Below are 21,386 nucleotides of genomic sequence, written 5' to 3'. Positions count from 1 at the left end.
GACTCTCAGGGTTCTCCTAGGTATGAATAGAATTTGGAGCAGGATAATCACATCGAGAAGCAGAATCTAATTCAGAAAAAAAATAGTCTGAAATATTCATTTACCACTGAAATTAAACTGAATTTCTGAATGTCCTGGTGTCAGATGGGACAGAATGTAAATGAATTATTGCAAAAAAAGCTATTCTCACAGTACTTCAGACATACCGAGAACAGGGATGTAATGGAAGTCTCATAAGAGCCTGCTCTTGAGGGAGAAAAAGCACCAGATAAATACCCAAACCTCTGAACCGCCTGTATTTCTTTCAACTACACTGCTTGTGTCAACCCCTGCACATTGCCAATTTAGCTGCATCTACTATCGAGCAAAAGAAACTGTTTTCTGCTCTCACTCTCTTCCCTGCATAACTCAGTCCCATGTAACAGAGCAGAATCTGTTGATGAGCCTATATGAAGTGTAACTTTTGCTTTTATTCTACGAGGGAAGAAGCTGCACAATAGTGAGACTCGTTAGCCACGTCTTTTGCTTTTTGCATTCTCAGGGTGACTGCATAGATCACACATTCTTTCCAACACCTTGATTCCTTTGTGCATACACTGGTTTGCTGCGAGCTTTCAGTCACCCAGAGAGCACTTAAGGGCAGTACCTTGACGTAAGGGAATGTACATTTTGACATCCCACGAGGCCATGATGGATTTACCAAGTTTCTCAAAAGCATTACAGCTAGTCTGTCAGTTTTCAGTGCCACAAACCTTGGATTTCTTCTTTCCACTAACCAGGAATTCTATTTTGGCACAAGATTACCAGAATGGGTGACAAGATGAAATGGTGGGTGATGTCAGAATTGCATGCCCACCACAAATGACAGACTTTTGACTAATGTGGTGGTTCTGAACATGATACAACAGCAATTCCCAAACAGTGGCCTGTGAGCTATTGATGATCTATGGAGAGCTGTCTAGTCTCATGTTTCCAGCTGCTAAGTCATAAAAAGGAAGCTAAAATTATATTAGTTTCTTCAATAATATTACTGCTTTACATAGGCAGTTGCTGTAGATGGCATAATGACGCTATACAATCATGAGAGAAGGTAGGATGCAATAGCTCAATGGACTACCCCACTAACATGCTCTATCAAGATGTGGTTCACTGTATGAAACGATTTGACAGGCCATGGACTAGAGAAACCTATATCTGGGTGACACCTCTGCTCTTAATAGAAAAGGAAGCATTTTATAGATGAACACATCATCTTAATACATGGGAATGTGTAGGACTAGGCAAAATATAATATACAAAATTAGCATCAAGCATGTGCTTCCAACACAATAAAAATCTCATCTGGGAATAGAAAAACAATCTGTTCTTGCTGAGACCCAGTGGCAATGCCATCACCAACTGCTGCTCAGAGCAGGGTATTCTTCCTAAATGATGATAAAAAGCAGTGTCTGTGGAAAACCTTGTTTTCAATTCAGGTTAAAAATGAAATTCTTTAAAGAATACCAGAGCACAAAGAGATGTATTTAATGACCCCCTGTCTTTTTGCTTATGTGCTGAAGATCTTCAAGGAAGCAGCCAAGAAATAATTCTGTAGGACAGATGCATTTCTTCTGAAAAGGTAGTGAGTGTGAAATCTATTACATGGGCTTCTGAACAACATTTCTAATGATAATACTCTTTAAGACAAAAATATTGTATTAAATCTCTGCTTACTATTTTTGAGAAACCATCTTTCACCATAAGGCAACCATTTTAGTTACTATAATCCCCTCAGCCATAAATATTGTGACCAGACAGACATGCCGATATTATTGGGACTATCCTGATATTAGGGGCTTTATCTTCTGTGGGCAACTATGCCCCCTGAAAAAAGGTGTTCTAAATTTTTGACATTTGCTATCTGACCACTCTACCCATAAGAACAGCTGAGCATGTCAAAAATCTAGTTTCACAGAGATTAGCTGAACTGCTCCCATTAGAGTTAACTGAGTTATGTACTAACTCTTTACACATTGAGTTGACAGTGTTCTCTTAAGCAATAACATTCCTACAAGCTTCTAGTTACCAAAGTTTTTAAAGTTACAGTACGCTGTGTAAATTACAGTTACTGTAGCCTGCTTGTTTCTCCTCTGTACATTAACCACAATGAAATCTTCCCCTCAAGATTTCCCTACTTCTTGTAACTTTGCAATCAAGAGCATTTTGAAAGGCCCATAGGATCCTCAGTGGGTTAAATGGCATCAAGAAAGAGGTTCTCTTTCAATGACTCAACTGGTATCCAGTTTCAGTGGAGAGGTTTCTAGGTTTACTGTGCAATAGTTTAACAAAGAATTCTCTGTTCTCTGACCCCCTATGCAGCAACGTTGGCATCTCAAAAGAGAACAGGCTTTAAAATAATTAGAATTCTGGCTCACGGCCTTGCCATCAGATGTTTAAAAGTAGTCTACATTTTAAAAAATGAAGGTTCTTTCATTCTCATAGAACTTCTGTGGCTGCCTTCTCCTTTTAGATCTTAATTTTTTCCCCCACCAATCCTCTGTTGGGATAAAATCAGCCTATTTTGTCAAACCTGGTTCTGGAACTTCTCTGTATGTAACATAATTTAAAACTGATCTTAAGCTTATTCTTGCTCACACAAATATTAGACAGGAGCTTTCTGGGACAATCTATTCTTAGTAATTAGCAGCTGTAAGAGTTCTGAGACTAGTTTAAATTATGTTAGCAATGATATCTGGCAGTCTTCAGACTGTCCACAGTTTCCTAAGAACTTTTTAGAAAATGCACTGTCAATGCACTGACTAGAGAAGGGTATAAGAAAATGTGTCTATGGTAACAATGTCCTCTCTCTCTCTCTGCTTTATGTCCCCATGGCTATTAACAGATTCTAGAAAGCATCCTAATCTACATATTGATCAATTAAAATCCATGTATAAACGCTGCCATAGTTTCTGAAATGCTCCCCACTGTCTGTACGTGAACCTGTAAAGCCAGTTAAAAAAAGCTGTACCTGTAATGCCAATTTAAAAAAAGCTAATTGTTCTGGATTACACAAGTTTAACAGGCAGCCTTTTCAAGATGAAATATGATTTCCAATCGAGTAATTACTTCCTAGAGAGATTCCACTATGGAGGTTTATCCAGCTCCAAAATCCTTTTTTTCCAGGCATGCCAGCTACTGGGAGATTGGGGTAGGTTAAAGTGGGAAGAAAACAGAGAGAACATGTTGCCCAGTTTTGAAGTTGTCCAGAAATTTGGACCAACTGAAAAGTTGGACTGTGAGAGCAAAAAGTGCCAGACTTCAAGGATGCTAGGATGGGAGCCCAAGCAATTAAAAAGCCTGTAACAAAATATCAAAATGGCATTATGGTATAAGAGAATCTTAATATTTAATCAGTTAATGTTTAGAAATAAAGATTAATCATACAAATGGGCAAGTTTTACAATTGATTAATGGATGCCTAAAAGGTGTCTAATCTCAGAAAGCATGTACAAGTAAGTTACATGAGGATTTTGTACAGAAAATACCCTTTTTTCCAGTGTCATACTCCCTGGTAGGCTTTTAGACTCTCCTAGTCATCTCCCCAATTCTGTTTCACTCTCAACTTTATGCTTTATCATGCTGCCCCAGTGCCCATAACAATCTCCTCATCTTATCCACCAAATGTCTGTCCTCCTGCAAACAACAACTCTTCAAGCAATCTGCACTGAATCCTCTCATCTTCCTTCTCCTGGAGTGTTGACCTAGATTCTCTCTTGCATTCAGCTGTCTTATTTAGGGTGGAAGATAGTTGTGGCAGGCAAGGTGTTTTTTATATTTGCCATTCCAGTCAGCAGGCAGAGTACTCCTCTTATTGGTACTGGCACCACCAGAGCAAAAACAATTCATTGAATTGAGACAATGCTCCTGAAAGTATGTTGATATGCACACTGTTTTAGAGGCAAGGGAAAAATCTGTGTCAACTGTATAGTAAAGGTTGGTGGCACAAGTTGTCAAGACGGCTTTATTATACAGTGTTTTAGTATTCATTAGAAATGTTGCACTGAAGCCCAGGTAATAGATTTCATCCCCAGTTTTTTTTCAGAACAAAAAAGTGTTTATGGTGCAGAACTGTTTCTTACCTGCCTCCTTGAGGGCCTTCCATACACAGCTAGAAAACAGGGAGATCATTAAACTTCTCTCTGTACCCCCCTTAAAGTTTATTTCTAATGTGAGCCAAACATGGCTTTTCACAGCCACAGAAGGTTGTTATTGAAGTACACCCTGCTCGGGGGAGGGGATGCACAAATTCATCATTGCATGCATGTTTTGTAACAAACACTATGAATAATTAATATCAGCCTTAAAGCTGCTACATAGTCCTCAGTGAATTCCACTATGACTTAGGTATTGCAGGAGTTCTGATTACAAGGCTTTTAGACAAAGAGTAGACAATGTTAAATCCTAGTTGAACACTAGGGTCAAGTTACACAGCAGTGCACTCTTTAAAGGTAGGCTAAATAAAGAGAAATAAAACTAAAAAGATTTCATTGCCATTAAACCTTTTCATATATATATATATATGGTTCAGTCCTCATGCTGCCACACACAATTCTACGTTTGTTAAGTCCTTGTTATAATCTGACCCTGCTTGGCTGGGTTTTCAATAGTCTCTCTTCCCTTCAGGGTGATGGGGAGTCCCAAGTTCCATGGTTTTAGCATAGGGCTACTCAGCCTAGGTCTCCTGGGTTTAGGACCTTCTTCCTCAAAAACCTGTGGCTAGAGTAGGTAAGGGAATCCAGGCTTGCCCTCTCCCCTGGGTTCCCGCTCAGGGCCCTTGTTTTGCACAGTCAGAGCCAGGCCTTCTCGGTCCCTTACTGCTCCTTGGGATGCTTTCTACCTTCCCTCCTTTGTAGGCTTCGCCAGCCTCTTTCCCTACTTCTCCCTCTTTGGATTGGTCTGTCAGCTCCTCACCAGCCTGCTGGGGGGATTCCCTCTGCAATCACTCTGCGTCTCTGGCAACCACCCCACGCTCCTGCCTTGCAGCCCTTTTATCCTTACATCAGCTGTTAGCCTTCCAATCAGCTCCAGCTGAGAAGGCAGATGCTTCATTAACCCTTTGGCTTCTGCACCAATGGGAAGCGTATAGACCCCATGACACATCCTTTGCCCGTGTACCTCATCCCTGTTCTGAAAGGATAATCACAAGAGTCAGGAAGATCATAAATTATCTATGCCTATACAAACCTTGACTTCATGCCATTAGCAACAACATTAATTAGATCCTTTTGAATGATGCTGATACATACCCATCAGGACTCATTTTTCACTAGCCACAGTACCTTTTGGATACCATCACTGGTAAAAGCCAACATAAACAGGTCTGAACTGGTAATACAGGAGTGAAAAGCTCTATCATTTTCGATCTCCCACCACTGATGCTAATAGTTATTGCACTTATATTAACAACTTACAACTACAATATGTGTATAAGTGTCAGAGATTGTAGTTCCTTTACATTATTATTAACAGAACCTTTTCCTTTCACACCTCATTCAAGGCACTAGCAATGGTCTATGGGGTAGGGAATACTTTGAGCACTTGGAGTTAAATAAACATTTGATATAATAAAGGTAAGGCCATTAAAATATATTTTAAAAGGGGTGGATTTGTGTGTTTGTGATGCCTGAGTAGTGCAAGAATGAAAGAGCAGCTTTTTCTATGCAGTAATTCAGTAGCATAAGGCTGCTGAGCTGCCATGGAAGCACACTTAACTTGTCATGAAGCTTTACAGTCTATTTGCAGTGAGCTACTGATTGCTCTGAAATTCTGTTTCTCCAGGTAATTTGCTAGAGACATTTAGCAACCATTTTTACGAGGTGAACCTTGAGTGCCACCTCAAAAATACGCATCTGCCCATTGCAGAGGGGATTGTCGCAGCCCATACTTGGCCACGCAGGGCAGCACGGCCCCATGCCTTGCCCCCTTATATGGCCGAGTGAAGGCTGCTCAGGTTGTGACAGGTTATGGGGGAAAGGGAGGCAGGAGGGGAACAGAGACTTGTTGGGTTTTGGAGGGTCTTCTCTTTTCTTTGAGGGCTCAGTTCTGCACCACTTAATTCAATAGCAAAGCTCTTATTGACTTTCAAAGTTCAAGGTCAGGTTTGCTGGGCCCTTAGGATGTGAGAGAGAATAAAGTCTTATCAGAAGTCCCCTCGACCTCTTCATTACTTAAGAAAGACAGTTACAAATGTTTTTAAATGGTGTGCTTTATCCTAGCCTTCCTTTTTCACTCCATAACAAGCAGCAGACTGGGCTCTTTGCTGCCTCCAGAAAACTGGATTAAGAGCTGCATAAGGAGAGATTCCCAGGTGTATGTTGGCAAGGTTGTAAGCAGGTGTGTGGGAAGGTAATTTACCTAAACTTGACAGCACAACTGTCACTTCTCTACAGTACTGGTTTTGACTCCCAAGAGAAGAGCCTGCCTAACTAATCAAATCTCTAATGTAGCAACTCATTTTCTGCTAAATACTCCAAGTCAGCAGTGGGTAAGGGATTTGTTCCAAGTCCTGTTAAGCCATTGCATACACTGAAGGGATGGAGACCATGTCTGATGAGTAGAGCCTTGGAGAAGTGTTGGACATTCAAATGCTTCTTACCCTATGCCCTGTATCATAAATATAAAGGGAAGGGTAAACACCTTTAAAATCCCTCCTGGCCAGAGGAAAAACCCTTTCACCTGTAAAGGGTTAAGAAGCTAGGATAACCTCACTGGCACCTGACCAAAATGACCAATGAGGAGACAAGATACTTTCAAAGCTGGGGGGGGGGAACAAAGGCTCTCTCTGTCTGTGTGATGCTTTTGCCAGGAAGAGAACAGGAATGGAGTCTTAGAACTTAGTAAGTAATCTAACTAGATATGCGTTAGATTCTGTTTTGTTTAAATGGCTGAGGAAATAAGCTGTGCTGAATGGAATGTATATTCCTGTTTTTGTGTCTTTTTGTAACTTAAGGTTTTGCCTAGAAGGATTCTCAATGTTTTGAATCTGATTACCATGTAAGGTATTTACTGTCCTGATTTTACAGAGATGATTCTTTTACCTTTTCTTTAAATAAAATTCTTTTTTTAAGAACCGGATAGATTTTTCATTCTTCTTACGATCCAACGGTTTGGGTCTGTATTCACTTGTACCAATTGGTGAGGATTTTTATCAAACCCTCCCCAGGAAAGGGGGTGTAGGGTTTGGGGAGGATTTTGGGGGGAAAAGACATTTCCAAGTGGGCTCTTTCCCTGTTATATATCTGTTAGATGCTTGGTGGTGGCAGCAAAAAAGACCAAGGACAAAAGGTAAAATATAGTCTATACCTTGGGGAAGTTTCAACCTAAGCTGGAAAAAATAAGCTTAGGGTTTTTTTCATGCAGGTCCCCACATCTGTACCCTAGAGTTCAGAGCGGGGAAGGAACATTGACACCCTGCATCATGCATCCATGTAAAATTATGTAAGTCGACTAAAGTTCTTCTTGCCACCTCCTCCCCCGCCCCCACCCAACCTTGCATGGTTCTGTCTTCCTGTACATTTGGTTTAGCTTTTCAACATATTACAATCTTAAGAAAAACAAAAAACCACACACAAAACCATAGATACCTCACTGTTATCTGCACAAACTAGTCCTACATGCCCATAGCTGCAAGAAACTGGTGTTCCACCAGAGCTGATCTCTGCTCACATTCTAGCTTGAAATACTGTTCTCAAGTGAAAATGATTGAGGCTCAAGTGTTCATTTAAGGTAACACACGATTAACCTGTGGAGTTGTATATAATAGATTTTCTGCCCAGTCACTTCATCTAATTTTAACTTCAGTGAAGACTTTTTTAATTTCAAGCACAAATTAAAAAAAACCAAAACCTGTGACTTAAAAGTCTGACAGATCCAAAAAGATAATGACAATTCATTTCAAGAGGTCACCCTGAATGCTTTTTCATATGCTATAATATAAGTAGAGAAGACAGGAAATCTCTGACTTTGTGGAGTCACCTGTATAGTGAAGCTACATTATCCATTTTGGAAAAATACTTACAGGTGTCTTTTAAATTGTACAGCAACATTTATTAACATTAGCGTAGCACAGTCAGAATCTACTTCTTCCATAGGTGTGTGCCACCCTCTCCATGAAAATGCAGAGATGTTATACAATCTCATGTGGAAAACTATGTTTTATTGATAGGAGAAATGCATTAAGTGGAGAAAATATGGTAGTCCTGCTTTTGTGAGCATACTAACCAGCTCTGCATATGATTTACAATGACAATTAAGTCAGTTTAACTTATTTTCAATTGGCTAGTAACATCAGGATCTCAGTGGTGGAGCAGAGCATTTTCCTTAGCTCAGGCAGTTCAGTGCCATAACAGTAAATTACTGCGTATTTGTCTTTCAAAAACAAGAGAGCCATAAAAATCCCTGCATATTGGTCTGAATATTTTAATGATTGCCTTGTAACAGATTATATAAACCCTCAGTACTTCATTCTGGTGCTACATTCAATGGGAAGTTCCTAACTGGCTTACTGGAAAATTAACTCCAACCTCAAATTTAAGATGCACCAGAAAACAAATTTTCCAAGTTTCCTTCATTTTAAACATGGATCATTTTCAGGTCAGACAGCTGATCCGAAACAGGAACAAAAAAACTAAAGTAAGCAACATAATTGAAATACCATGTGTAGGAATCAGATAATTCCAAACTGTACACCTGTCCTCAGATAATACCAAATTCGGGAGCTTAGTGAAAAGTTCTCAACTAACTTTCTGATGGCTATATTGGAGTAACACTGTTATGTGTTAGGTTACACATCTCTGAGGCTGCCCTTCATTTAAGAGAGCCGTAAGAAGCCATTAAGCTCTTTTATGTAACCAGGTAGCTGAAACAATAGTGGCCTCCACCCCAAACACTGGCATATGTCTCTGTCGAAGGCAAGGAGTATGTCTGCACTGCAGTGGGATGGTGTGATTCCCAGTGTGGGTATACCAGCACATGGTAGCTCTGCTTGAGCTAGTGCCTAAAAATGGCAGTGTGGCCCTGGTGGTAGAGGTGGCAGCTCAGGCTAGCTGCCCGAGTACAGTGCCTCCCAACATCCTGGGTATACACTTGGAGAGGAGCCAGACTGCAACAACCACACTGATATTTTTAGCATGCTAGCTTAAGCAGAAATACTGCACGTATGTCTACCTGTGTTGGGAATCACACGTCCTAGCTGCAGTGTAGACATACCTGAACGCACATGCAAGGCACATGTGGGTGGAGGGGATACACTGGCTATTATTTTGTGAACGTTTCTGTGACTGTGGAAGAGGCAGAAAGACTAGAGGAGATGAGAAAGAAGGCAGCAAAGAAGCACCAGATACAACCCGAACAAGCTCTTTGAATGTGGCTGTGAGAGAAGTGAGGAGATAACATTTTGGGGACAAAATGCTGGCTGAAAGGAATTTAGGAGCTATGAGCAAAGAAACTGTCTCCTGTTTGATTCCTCCTGAATTCAAGGAAATGGGACTTTGTACGTTCACTGTAAATAAGCAGGAATGCATCAAAAAGACACCTTACTCCTCCACAGGCCCCCCAGTGTTGGCAACCGCTTGGATCAAAAAGGGTTAATAGATTTATATAAACACCTTAATCATAACCAAGATCCTTTGTACTAGAAAAAGGAAGCTGAATGAGCCATGAACAAAAATAGTGAAACAATGAATAAAAGCTGTGTTAAAGAGAAAGTCTTCTATTTAGTTTTAAAAGCATGTACTCCTTTGATAAAGCCATGAAGGCTGAAAAAGAACATCTAACATATGGAACTAGGATTTAAGGCTAGTGGGGACTGTTAGGGGGCACTTGTTTAGAGAATCTTCTTACCATTTCTTCAGTTTGAGAAAGAACACATTTCTCAGTCACTGAAGGCCAGATCCAAATCCCACTGAAATAGACTGCCATTGACCTCAGTGAGCTTAACACACAATGTGATTTAAATGAAAAAGTAACAAAGCCTAGAGCCCGGTAAAAAGTCTTCTAGGTGGTTAGAACTGTTATCTTATATTTAGGCCCTGATCTTTCAATTGCATTTGCCCAGATGCCACTACCTTGTCTTCAGTCTCTATTTTTAATCTTATGCATTCTTTGTCATTTTTGTTTTGACTGTCAGCAAAAGGAAGATACTTTGAAAATAGAAGTGCTACTACATTATGTATAACAAAAGCTTACCCGTACAAATCTTCACATGCTTCATTTTTACCAATGCACTTGTAACAAATCTGACATTTTGTCCTAAGTAAAATGATATTTGAAATCTTGGAAGAAAAAAAAATCCCCTGACAAACAACCTCTTTCTTTACAAATTTCTCCAAGCTTGTGACTTAAGCCAAGGGCAAGGGAGAGATTAATTTAACCCTTAAGCAATCTACCAGGAAGAAAAGAGATTTTAAATGTGCTATTTTGGGTCTGGGTTCAGAAAAGTCTTACTGACTGGTTCCCCCACACACACTATCATAATCTGCATAGGGAAATATATAAATATTGGCAGCTCTCAGGCTTGTTTTTCCATTAGAATCCTAGCAAATAAATGGTAGTGAATTTTCAAGCTTCGTGTGTCAGGATTTTAAGTGCACAGGAATGGCATAGTTCAGGTATGGTCACTCTGCCTGGCCACAGGTAAGGATCAAAGCTGTTCAGGCACTTTATTTGTTGTAGTATTCTAATAGAGAGATTTATTAGTCACAGAATTGTTATTTTATTGTTGGTTTTAATACTATGATAGAATATTAGAACCACTGAAGTCGTTGGAAAGACTCCCTTTGACTTCAGTGGACTCTTGATTGGGACCTTAATGACACTAATATAAACTCTCTTGCTAAGGTTAACACAATTCTACTTTTCCAGGATGACTGACAAATTTAAGCAGCCAGCTTGTTATACCCAATCTGAAGTTATTTTATTTTAGAAAGAGTTTTTGTTAAAAAAAAGCTTGTGCTTATTCTGTAATATCACTTACACAATATATACATTACAATGAACATCGGACTTCAGCAGACTGATCGCAAAACGTTTATATTGTATTTAATCTGCACTCATGGATGGGAGATCTTGATTACCTTAAAACAACAACAAGAAGCCTTAGTCCTCTAGTTTGTGCCAATATTGCTGATTATTTCCCACCTTTGGTTCATCTGTTGCCTATGTGGATGTTCAAATAAGCACAGGCTTTTCCAAACTTGTAGCATTTCAAATAAATTGAGATTTTTTTCAAAGTTCATTTGAGAGGGACCTTGGAACAAGCAGTTCTCCATGGCATTTCAGCTTACCTTCTCATAGCATCCATATGCCTCATCTTTGTCTGTAGCATCCTTCTGGTTTGTCCTTAAAATGTGGAGCTCCTTCCAGCTTATCTGCCATCTGTTCGAGGATTACAATATTATTATAATTGCTACATCCAGGCAAGTAACATCTCAGACCTGTCTTTCCCCAAGTGTTAAGCCACCCCTAGGTTACTCTTTGTTGTAGCAAACAATTGGACAATACAAAGCAAAATGAATTCTCAAGAAAATGACAAAGGAGCTTTCACAAGTTATAGGCAAAGAAATTCATTCTAGCCAAACCTCTGTCTCTGAAACTCACAAAAATAGTGGACATTTCAGGTGACAATATGTATCTTGGTCTCAGCTACAGAAAAGCCAGAACAGACCTCAGGCAGTTTTTCGATACTTCTAAACCATGCTCTATATGAAGTAAACAGGAGGGGATCTGAATAAGGGAGAGTGTTCAGCAAAGTTCTTATACATCAAAAAAGGCCTAATCACTTTGGGGTTTGGCTGATGTTTCAAGTTGATTTTAGCCAAAGAGGCACCTCCATTCCTTATTGCATTCAGAGAACTGAACAAATAGCAATTAAAAAGAAAATAATTTGAGAGAGAGCGTTGTCTGATGAACTGAGTATGGGACCAGCAGCTAAACATTTTAGTTTTCATCTTGGATTTGCATTAGGGCCTCAGACAAGTCAGTTAACTATCTTGGCTCTGTTTCCTTACCTGTAAAATGGGGATAATACTTACATGCGTCAAAGGTTAGGGGAAGGGAAATTGTTGGGAAGGGAAATTGTTGGGAAGTATAACTCACCCCACTTCTGCTGAAAGAGCTCACCCTCCTCTTTCCATTTACTTTAACCCCTGCCTGCCTCACAGTATGGCTGTGTGATTAGTTAGTGTTTTGTACAGCACTTTGGATATTGAAGTCACTGCCTACGATAATTGTTCTCTCTCATTAGAAAATTATCATAGCACTGTTAGTTTCCAAAAAAGTAAATTGCCACTATTGTGATAAAGCAGCAGAGTGATGGGATAAATGCTTCCATTTTAAATCCCTCTCTAGACAGCCTAATGTCCTACAGACCAATGCCAGATGTGTAATTTCAACAGAGCATGCCTTTACATGCCTCTTCCAACCCAGCAAAGTTAGGGAGACAAGAATGAGAAGCCTGGCCACTAACAACAGCACCTTCAAATCTAAATGCAAAAGCAAATTGGACTTTGCATTCCCACAAAAACCCCTTTATACCCACCACTACCACACATCAAAAAGATTATTTAGTCTACTGTATTCAAGTTTTATTTGAATAGGCCATGTTACTTGTTTAATACTTACCAGGCACTCTGATGCTAATGGGAGGAGGGTACATTAGTACCCGTGAATTAGATTAGAGACAGATCAGCTCCAGACAGACTCTGCTCACTGCAGAACAGCTGAAAAGAAAAACATTCTTTAAGATTGTTATGGGAGGCCTTGAACAAAAAAAGGGCTACAGAATTGGCTTCAGAAACAGGTACTGTATAGTTTGTTGTTTTTTCTATTGCAGTAATTTGGGTCAGGAGTTCCTGCATTCCAGGCCTGAACTTCACCCATGAGATAGGGGCTTCTAGCTATGAGCTCACAGACGTATTGGTATATTTTAATATTCTGCTTTGTATATTCTTCTTCTTTGTAGCTATTATGTCTTAGTTTTAGAAAATGCCACAGTAACTCATACTGCCATACAGTTACTTGACATACTTAACTCAGTGGAAATACATGATTCACTTGTACACACTGGCGATACAATTTTAGTGTTCCTTAATGTACTGCATGGCAGAATCTCAGTCTGATCGTGCTATCATAAACACTAACTTAAGTGTAAGTGTTAATAGAAAGAAGAGCTCAAAAGCCTTGGAAAACAATATCTTATTTTTGTCTGATCACTAAAAAAGTGTCTTTAAAAATTCATCTCATACTGCCAAGATGAAAAGAACATGCCTTCAGTGATATTTAATTGCTGCTCCGTGGATAATTATTTGTTCAGAGTAAGCCAAACTTAGTTCATAATCTTTTGCTGCCATCTGTTGGTAAATAGAGGGTAATGGCAGGGTCTTTGTTTTGTGTGCTAGGCTTGAGGGGAACACAAAGGTGATTTCAATATCCCATACCTCACTTGCAAGGGATTGAATAAACTAACAATCATGATTCCTGAGCTCCGTGCCAACCCTAGATGTACAGGCCCTAGAACCAAAGCTTAAAACAGATTGGACTACACAGTTGCAGACAAGAAAAAAAAAATTCTAAGATGCCTCTAAAGAGAAGTCAGTTGCTAACAGAGGGAGTGATGCAAGTGAATCTAAAGTAGCTCGTACTGAACAGAAAGCCAGTTTCATTATGTAAGTCACTCTAGTGCCAATTATTTCCTAGTTCTTCCAGCGCATGAAATAACTAACAATGGGGTAAAACACATTAGGGGCATGAACTGGGAACAAGTTCTGTGCATACGTCAGGCTGGAAATAAGCTGATGGCTTTGTTTCAGTTTGTTCTTTTGATTTCGGATTTCTTGAAGTTGACAGTGCTCCCATTAGTCATTCAGGAATCATGAAATCTGGAGACAAACCCAGAGCAGCAACAAAGAGCTTGCTGAAACAGCTAATGCAGTAACTCAGTGCTTCTCAGCTGAAAAACTGACTTTCCCCTTACTCCCATTTTTCATTCTACCAAATATTAAGACACTTCCTTCTCCATCAAAGGGAGTGACAACATTCAAACAAACCTTGATCAATAGGTCTTTCAGCCCTCGTATAGATTGCACCGATCACAACAAAAATGCCTTCCATTTTTCTCGTATCCTGGCCTTCCTTCTCCATATCTTTTCATAATAAAATGTAACCATCTCTTTGGAGGTCAGCTGAGTGGTCATTTCAGTTCCCGTGGGTACCACTCAGCGACAGCTGGAGTCCATCGATTGTCAGTGAGCCTCACTCACTGACATATGCCCAGCCCATCACATTTTACTATGCCTGCTCTCAACACCGACGTCCTTCACTCCACTCTGCTGTCTGGTCACTTCACTGGGGACTCAGTCACAGATTGAAATTACCAGAATTCTTCTGTCCATCACCCTCTCCATGACAGACAATTGCCGCTCCTCTGTCTTCATCAGCGCTCATGTTGTGCTGCCGTACAACATTGCCGGCAGTACTGTTGAGATGAAGAGGTTGGCACATATTGCCTTGTTGATTTTTCCTTGGAGGACATCCTCGATAGATGTGAATGCACACCAAGCTGCTTTCTTTCTTTGTGAGAGTTCACCTTCCTGATTGTGATGCATGTTAATTTCTTGGCCCAAACAGACATATTGCTCAACTTCTTCGGTTTGTTCTCCCTTGATTGTTATTTGGGCCTTTGGCAAGGTATCAGACTGCATACATTTCATTTTGGAGCGGTAAATTTTCAGTCTGACATGGCTGCTTTTTGTGTTGAGTTCTTGCAGCATTTTCTGTAGTTTGAAAGTATTTTCGGTGATCAACATCGATATCCTAAAATTGTGAGGAACCAAAGTAATTCCTTCACTGAACAAGGCTGGCATCGGAGGCTCACACTGCAGCTGCTGCAGGACCCACTAGAGCTTTTCCAGTTCACACTGCTACCTGGATTACCATGGGGATTGCTGTGTGTGCAAAGGGGATGTGCTGTGTTGGGAGCAGGTTTGCTGACTGGCTCCTAGGGGTAAGGAAGGCTGACTTATTTTAATGAGGTCACTGGTCCACTTAGAGGGAGATGAAAGCTTCCGAAAGATCCAGAACAATTAGCGAAGGTGAGTTTGGATGAAGGAATACAATGGCAGGGAAGGGGCAACCCTAACCCCCCCCCCCCCGAGTCCAGTTCTTTGATGGCTACGTTAAGGGTCAGTGGAGAGAGGGATGGGAGTGGGGAAAGGGGCTTATTTTACCAAGGCAGGTCAATTAGACTAAGCTACCAAGACAAGAAAACTGAAAATACACTGTTAATATGGAGATCAAGCCTTTGAATGGGTGACAATCCCCCTTTGTCCCCTAAAAAACAATCTACTAGACTTAAGGGAGGCGAGGAGTTAAACTGCATATTTTGGTTTAGTTTTTATTAAATTCAAGAGGACAAATTCCTCTGAGATAACAAGAAAACAGGAACAGGAGCTCCAGGTGGAAATCACAGATGAGATTTGTATTGAGGTTCATAAATACATAGCTGGTTCAAGTTGGCATGAATTTCAATACAAAATAATCAGTCAGTTGTTTCCCATACTCCAACCACACAAATCAGGAGAAGTGGCTAGAAAGGAATACATTTATGTCTGCTTTGTTTGTATCAAAATTTAATCTTTTATGGACCCAATTTCACCCAATATTAGAAAATAATTTCACCAAACAAATATATCTTCACCCTCCTTTTTAATTTAGTCCCAAGTCAGCAGCTAAGAAAAAATTTCTAAGAAACCAAAGTAATTCCCTCTCATGGAAGCTCAGGCTTGTGATAAATTTACTATCACGTGAGGCTAAAGGAATTAGTGCCAGGTTCTGCAACCATTGCTCATCTTGAATAGTAACTTTCTGCTTAAATAACCCCACTGGTAGTAGAGTGTATGGGGGAAGACGAAGAGTATTGGCAAATTAAGGTCTCAATTCAAAAACATGTAAGCACATGACTATCCAATTAACTACATTTGCCACATGCTTAAATGTAGGTACCTATGTTTCCAGGAATTCGACTTAAAGTACTACCCAAGATGAGCAATAGTAATCCAATCTGGCTCTTAGTTTCATAGGTAAATATTTTTATTAAGTGCCTCACAAAGTGGAGAGGATAATCAACCAATTTGTGACAACAGCCTGCATCACCCTGGAATGTGCACACCGGACTCTCATCAACATTAAGGGAGACTGGTGTACATATCCAAGGGAAAAGTTTAGTAACAGAAGATATGCATCTACAAAGACTTTTGTTTATAATCTGCACTACAAATTGAATTGATAATGAGCCAACTGCCTATTTAGATATTTGCAGCAGATGAAGTGAGCTGTAGCTCACGAAAGCTTAGGCTCAAATAAATTTGTTAGTCTCTAAGGTGCCACAAGTCCTCCTTTTCTTTTCGCAGATACAGACTAACATGGCTGCTAGTCTGAAACCTTTAACTTATGTTACAGCATTCAAACCCTTGCACAACAAAAAAGTAACTGCTAGCATGTACAGTCTGATCAGCCAAGAAGAATTCTAACATATAGGGTGTTTGGATGTTGATGTTGCTTATACTGAGATTTTATGAACATAATAAAAACTTTAATTAATCCTTTACAAACAATAACCTTCATAATGTTCCATTATGGTCAGACGCTATCTTATTTTGAGGATGGCAAGGAAAAAGCAGCAAGGTGCTTAGCACCGCAGAGTATGACATTTATAACTCAATTTCTTCCAACCCACCAGAGTATTGTACCACCCCACGCTGACTAACCAAATGGGATCAGCAACCCTCTTCCAGCATTTGTTGAACAACAACACTGCATGTATAGTATGAAGCTATGATTCGCATATGTGCTCTTCAAGTTTAGAACGAAAGAAGTCCATCTATCTGCTAGGATGCATTGCTTTGAAGAGAGAATCTTAAAAAAAACAACAGTTTACTCATATGGAGGTTTATTTTGGGGGGTTTTTTTGGGGTTTTTTTTTTTTTTTTTTTTGGTTCTCCTTGATGGAAAAGGACTGCAAGTACCTATTTTCCACAACAGAAAATAAAAAAAAAAAGGCTGCTGTTATCCCCGCTCTGGACACCAGATGGTATTACAAAGTATGAAACAAATGCCAAGGCATTCCCACCTCTTTCTTTGAATCCAGGCTTAACGCCAGCAGAATAGAATTGAAAGCCAACCAGATAATTGCATTTTCAAAGACGTAGAAGGCAGCATATTCAGGACAAGGGTACATACAGCTGCCATAGATCAAACAAGATAGGTAGGGTGACCATATCTGACAAAAAAAGTGAGCATTTGTCCTGTTGCTTGGATCAAGTTTGCAAGAGCAAACAGGACAAATACTCATTTTTGCAAAAAAAAAAACCCAACAACAACAACAAAAAAAACATCAGGACGGCCAGGACAGGGCTTAAAAAAGGGACTGTCCCAGCCAAAAACAGGATGTATGGTCACCCTAAAGATAGACAACTTTGTAGTATGAAAATCAGAGATGGATTCACGCAGAACCTCGAATGCAGGACGCACATTTCAGAGAAGTTGAGACCTGAATGTTTCAGTCTGGATGCATGAATAAGGTGACACCTATGCCTGGACATACATATTACATGTAGAGTAAGTTACTGTGCACTCTCTAGAACAGTGGTGGGCAACCTGCAGCCCGCCAGGGTAATCCACTGGAGGGCCACAAGATAGTTTGTTTACATTGACTATCTGTAGGCATGGCCGTCCGAGGCTCCCAGTGGCCACGGTTTGCCGTTCCTGGGCAATGGGAGCTGTGGGAAGTGGCTTCCCGCAGCTCCCATTGGCCGGGAACGGTGAACCGAGGTCACTGGGAGCTGCGAACAGTCAATGTAAACAAACTGTTTTGCGGCCCGACAGGGGATTACCCTGATGGGCCACATGCAGCCTGCGGGCCGCTGGTTGCCCACCAGTGCTCCAGAATGACTTCATACATTTCTGGGCCAGACTAAGATGCTTACAAAAAGATCCTAAATAATTCCTTATAATTCCTAGTTTAGGTTTGGAAAAACAGTGAGAGAATGGGAGTACTTGTGGCACCTTAGAAACTAACACCTTCTTACTCAGTAGGTCTGCTCCCTGAGTCTATTCAGTCTTTATCATGCTCACTTTACTGTCAAATGAAAAAAAATGTTAAAACTGCAGAGAACACAGCTGAGAGAGACAGTTGGATTGCATCCCTACTCATGCACCAGCATCAATGGTTGAAACTATGTAAACTGTTAATCCCAGATGACACAAGGCAGAAGAATGGGGAACAATGAGCTAAGACACTATCATCTCTATAACAGGTTTGCTAAGCATTTATCCCAGTCTTCCAGTATTATGAACACGGTAGAGGGGCTGCTAGGTAACAGAAGCAAAATGTTTATTGAGAAGTAAATATAAAGTGAATAATGAGTCTGTGTTGAAAGTAGACAAATCATACTATGCTACACAGGGAAATGAGGCAAGAAATCTCAACTTTCATCTCAAAAACAGAGGAGAACTTTATAAAGGAGAACTTCCTTTGGTATAGCAAGTCCCTTACTGGTTCTCTGAGTAAACCATAGAATTATAGAAGATTAGGGTTGGAACAGACCTCAGGAGGTTATCTAGTCCAACCCCCTGCTCAAAGCAGGACCAACCCCAACTAAATCATCCCACCCAGGGCTTTGTCAAGCTGGGCCTTAAAAACCTCTAAGGATGGAGATCTGTTGGATCATATTAAAGAAGTTCTGTATCAAAAACACAAATTAGTTTGATTCCCCATAGTTTAAATTCAAGGGTATTACTAATTACTAATTGGTTTTTGGTCTCTTGCTTTTACTGTCTCTCTCCCTCTCTGTGAAACTTGCAAGCTGCTAATTGTGTTAGTACATCCTAAAACAGAGTCTGTTCTCAAAGCAATACTTTGTAACAACAACTAGGCACAGAGAGAGACTCAAAGCGATACTATGTAACAGAAACAGCACACAGAGACCCCCAGCCCTTTTGCTCTATTTATCTCGCTTTGTTAACAATTGTGATTAAAATAGAGATAGAGGATGTATGCAGTGATAAACTGCCAAAATATTAACAACCAGTTCCCTCCTCACCCCATGAGGGGGTCATGGCCCGCCCCCACCCCCCCGGGACTCCTGCCCCATCCAACCCCCCGCGTTCCTTGATGTCCCCCCGGGACCCCTGCCCCTTCCACCCCCCTCCCCTGACTATGCCCAGAACCGGGCAGGCGGGTCTCGTGGGCCACTGTACTGGGTGCCCGCCCCACCCCGCCTCTAAGACCCAGAGGGACCTGCCAGTGGGTGAGGTGGGGAGTCCCAGCCTTCCCGGTGGGGAAGGCATCCTTATCTGGGGCGGCTCCAGGGAAGCATCCGGCAGGTCCCTCTGGCTCCTAGGGGCGGGGTAGTGTAGCTAGGGGGGAGCAGGCAGAGCGGCCGCTCCCCCCACTGATCACATCAGAAGAGGTGCCTTAGGCACAGACTCCGTGGGGGCTCCAGGCCTGGAGCCCCTACAGGGAGAATTTGGTGGGTGCAGAGGACCCACCAGCAGCTGCCTGCCCCGTGCCCGGCCTCAGCTCGCCTCCACTCCGCCTCTGCCTCCTCCCCTGAATGCACCGCCCCGCTCTGCTTCTCTGCCCTCCCCCACTCCCAGCTTCCCATGAATCAGCTGTTTGTGCAGAAAGCCGGGGGGGGGGGGGGCGCTGAGAAGCGGTGGCTTCACACTCAGGCCCAGGGAGGCGGAAGCAGAGCGGAAGTGAGCTGGGACAGGGGGGGTTGGGGGCACGAGAATGGCCGCTCGTGCCGCCGCAAGTAACCTAGGGGGGATGCACAGGGGAACCACTACCCGCCCCAGCTCACCTCCAATTCTTTGGGCCTGAGCACGAAGCCGCCGCTTACTTCTCAGCCCTCCCAGGCTTCCTGTGCGAACAGCTGATTCACGGGAAACCAGCGGGGGACGGGGGGGGGGGGCGGCGCGGAGAAGCAGAGCAGGGCAGTGCATTCAGGGGAGGAGGTGGAGGCAGAACGGAGGTGAGGTGAGCTGGGGCCGGGCGGGAAGCTGTGGGTGGGTGCTCTGCACCCACCAAATTTTCCCCGTTGTTGCTCCAGCCCCAGAGCACCCATGGAGTTGGCACCTAAGGCGCCACTTTTGGCCCATTGTTTAAGTTTAGAAGCCAACTGGTTCTAAAAGGGCTTCTAAATTTAACAACCGGTTCCAGCGAACCGGTGTGAACTGGCTCCAGCTCACCACTGGATGTATGAGGATGGATGCTTGGTGTGGATAATAAATGAATGATCAGGGAGGTGCCAGCCTAAGAATCCAGTGTCGATCGGCCGAAGAAGGCGTCAAGTGGAAAGAACCAGAGGACCCCCGGAGGGCAGGCTGGAATCCACCCAACAGCCTCAAGGATGGGAGAACCAAAGAACAAGATAACATCTGGCAGCACGGAGCCGTCAGGAATGTGCCATCTGCTGATTGATTCAGCAACAGCATGATGAAGCAATTCCATGGACTGGCATAGGAAGAAATTCCTATAAAAATGGACTCTAGAAACGGAGTTACTTTTGGGGTCTGATTCTGCAAACCAACTTCCAGGAGCATCAGATGTGCATCTGACAAGGCCCTGCTCCCTCCTCGTATCCAGGCCACCTGGCCAGTGGCTTGGTACGAGCAACTTTAAGGCTGGTAACTATGATAACAACCTTGCAGAACCTGTGTGCGTGTGTATGAATAAATGTGAAATTGAATGGAATGTTATAGCTATAACTAACTACTTTTAAGTGAGCTGTAGTTCACAAAAGCTTATGCTCAAATAAATTTGTTAGTCTCTAAGGTGCCACAAGTACTCCTTTTCTTTTTGCAAATACAGACTAACACGGCTGCTACTCTGAAACCTATGATTCTTTCTGCATTCACAGTAAATGTGGTATTTTGCCTTATCCCTTTTAATAAGATCCTGCTGGTTTTTATTTTATTGGTATAACATTTTGATGGAGAATTGCAGAAGGGGGAATATTGGTAAAAAAAACTCAGTTATTGTAAATATTGGGGTGCACACCACCAAGTAAACTTGGCATAATATGATCTGATTAACCAAACCTGCTGGCCTCCGGATAGTTAGCAGGAAAATAAGAAACTTATAATACAATTCTAAGCTACAATTATAGAATCCAAGTCCTATTGTTCACTGAAGTATCAGGGGCAACAAGAAGGCCTAAGGGCCAGGCAGTGCTGCTCGCTGGAACAAGGAGTAGCAGGATCAGAGAATCTACTCACTGAGTAATACCAGGAGTGACAAAGAGATTGAAAGACCTGTGTTAAGATGTTTAAAAGAAAACAGGGTAAGCTGG

General features: G+C 41.7%; 1 long non-coding RNA gene across 2 annotated transcripts in view; it reads right to left on the bottom strand.

Annotated features, from left to right (window-relative positions):
* Positions 1–21,386, bottom strand: part of LOC144930836 (uncharacterized) — a 196,205-nt gene that overhangs the window by 118,670 nt on the left and 56,149 nt on the right. For both annotated transcript variants that reach the window (XR_013636249.1, XR_013636248.1), the window contains exons 3-4: positions 12,658–12,755; positions 11,322–11,412 (exon numbers count right to left, since the gene is read on the bottom strand). This is a non-coding gene — a long non-coding RNA (uncharacterized LOC144930836). The remainder of the gene's footprint in view (positions 1–11,321; positions 11,413–12,657; positions 12,756–21,386) is intronic.

This window comes from Lepidochelys kempii, chromosome 9 (assembly GCF_965140285.1).
Source record: "Lepidochelys kempii isolate rLepKem1 chromosome 9, rLepKem1.hap1, whole genome shotgun sequence".
Lineage (NCBI taxonomy): Eukaryota > Metazoa > Chordata > Testudines > Cheloniidae > Lepidochelys > Lepidochelys kempii.
The sequence above is the reverse complement of the archived record's forward strand: the minus strand, read 5'-3'. Positions and strand labels throughout refer to the sequence as shown.